This window comes from Mchenga conophoros, linkage group LG2 (assembly GCF_057382185.1).
Source record: "Mchenga conophoros isolate Kocher_MC1m ecotype Shallow Benthic linkage group LG2, M_conophoros_male_GT1.1, whole genome shotgun sequence".
In the NCBI taxonomy this organism is placed as follows: domain Eukaryota; kingdom Metazoa; phylum Chordata; class Actinopteri; order Cichliformes; family Cichlidae; genus Mchenga; species Mchenga conophoros.
The window spans coordinates 5,104,981-5,107,538 of record NC_140527.1 but is presented as its reverse complement, the minus strand read 5'-3'; the positions used below and the strand labels follow the sequence as shown (position 1 = coordinate 5,107,538).

General features: G+C 38.4%; 1 long non-coding RNA gene across 1 annotated transcript; it reads right to left on the bottom strand.

The window, feature by feature from the left end:
* Positions 1-1,235: 1,235 nt before the first annotated feature.
* LOC146581573 (uncharacterized) lies at positions 1,236-2,348 on the bottom strand. The gene is made up of 2 exons (XR_014888552.1): positions 2,071-2,348; positions 1,236-1,483 (listed from the first exon to the last, which is right to left on the bottom strand). It is a non-coding gene; the product is annotated as an uncharacterized LOC146581573 (long non-coding RNA).
* Positions 2,349-2,558: the final 210 nt, after the last annotated feature.

Below are 2,558 nucleotides of genomic sequence, written 5' to 3'. Positions count from 1 at the left end.
CAATGTGGTGGAGTATTCAGGATAAACCATAAACATTATATAGTATAGTATTTATATAGTGTATATTGTTATTATCTGTGGATTTAGATAACTGCGCACTTCAGAGTTTTTTCAGCATCAGACTAAATCTGAACTCTGATCACTTAACTGCTTGAATATTTCAAATATTTTCAACCTGGATAAAATAATTATAATTATAATTATTATTTTAGAAAATAACATCACTGTCTGGAAAAGTAGCTCCACCAACAAGCTGTACAAGTATTTACAATCCATCACTTACAGTGCACTCACTATATGGCAACGAGTCACTCTTGCAGAGCTTTGTGTACTCCCATTCTCATTTTATAGCACGGTGGCACGGTGGTTAGCACTGTTGCCGCACAGCAAGAAGGTCCTGAGTTCAATTCCAACATCAGGCCGGGGTCTTTCTGTGAGGAGTTTGCATGTTCTCCCCGTGTTTGCGTGGGTTCTCTCCGGGTACTCCGGCTTCCTGCCACTGTCCAAAGACATGCAACTTGTGGGGATAGGTTAATTGGATAATCCAAATTGCCACTAGGTGTGAATGTGCGAGTGAATGTGAGTGTGAATGGTTGTCTGTCCCTGTGTGTTAGCCCTGCGGCAGACTGGCGACCTGTCCAGGGTGTACCCCGCCTCTCGCCCTATGACAGCTGGGATAGGCTCCAGCGCCCCCCTGCGACCCTGAAAAGGATAAGCGGAAGCAAATGGATGGATGGAACATCAAAATTTGGGGGAAAGGGGGGGAAAACACATTACAGCCCACTTTCAGTGTTCATAAACTAACTTTATAGCCTGTATTTCTTTTGGGACTGTGACTGTATGCAAGTGGAATGAGGGATGCAGTCCATTTCTAGCAATTCTAAATATGTACTCTTTTACAGTATGTACACAGCAAATCCAGCATGTCCAAATTAACACTGTCGGATTTGATTTCAACACTATTAAAGTGTCTATATGGGTCCACACCAGAGAGTGTTAATTTAACTCTTTTTGGAGAGTTGGTACGTTAACTCTGATTTAGTGTTAAACACCAAATCTGTCTGGAGTTGATAATTTAACACTTGGTGTTAAGAGTTTATATATTAACTCTCAAAGAGTATTTTAGTTTAACTACGTAAGAGTTATCTTCTAATTCATTCTAAAAAGCGGGAATTTTACTGTTCTGAACTTCTAGAAATTTCTTTTGGAAATAAACATTTACTAAAAAGACGCAATGGTTTTTGAAAAACATTTATTCTGAACTGTGCACCACAATTTCAAAACATTTTCTGAAAGATGTAACAGTATACATGTTCTCACTTTCATTAGAATTTTGTTTATCAAAAGGTCTGACATGGTAAATGCAAATAACAGCATCTCATCACTTATTTCTTCAATACAATATGCATGTCCTTCATTCATCCCTTTGTGGAACTTCAGCGCACTTCTGCTCTCCCCCATATTCCATCTTCACAAGCATATCCTGTGCGGAGATTGAATAAAAATTAGTTGACACTAATTAATGGCACAAATAATCCAGTAAACAATTGCAGCCCAGTAAAAAAAAAAAGGAATCCTCTTTGAGCCATTACTTGTGTAAAGTATTTTCCCAAAAGACAAGGACACAGGCAACAGGTAATACTGAACTAAATGTAAAACCTCAACCTTTTTCATTTTTACCTAAACCGTGTGCACAAAACTCTGGAGGGATCTAAATGCTAACGTAGAATCCAGTCAGGATGTCAGCTACTGCTGTTTGCTCGTTGTTTTTTTTTTATGGGCGATCGTTTTCAGGCTTCAAGTAGCACCATTATACCAACATTTCACATTCTACACATTGTTTTAGGTGTATTTGACCAAAGGTTTGACTGGAAATTCACATGCAAGCTTTTTTTCAAGGCTGTGGTATTTGCCCGCAAACAATACCTTTCAGCTAGCTAAAACAGAATATTATGCTATCAGCGAGCAACATGGCTAATGCCTTTCACACAGCTTTGTCTCAACTCCAAAGAGCCACAGAAGTAAAAGCTCATAATAATAATTGAAACAATCTTTGAAAGAATGACTTACCAAGCATGGCAAACAACTCAAATATGTAGAGCAAAATGTTCTGAAACGGCTTCACTTCAGCTTCGATTGGAGCCGTGCTGGGGGCGGAGTCTGTGAATTTACTCTGTTGGTGTCATAGCCCCTCTAGGAGTTCAGAGTTAAGAGGTCAAGAGTTAATGTTTCCATTGTAACACCTCCAGATTTGACAGAGAAACACTCATTTTTAACACTCGATTTTAACTACTATCATTTTACACCTCAGAGTTACATTAAAAGAATGTGACTCTGCTTAGAGTAAAATTAACTCTACTTTTGCAAGAAGACTATTAACACCAAAACATTTAACACTGTTGAATTTGCTGTGTACCAGTATACGCCAGTTGCTTTGTCACATTTAGTCCCAGAGAAAATAGTTCATACTGTCACCTATAAATGTGGTGAAATTCCAAGTGCAGGTATCTGACATGTGGTACAATTTAATAAAAATCAGGATTCCACCGAGTGAAATA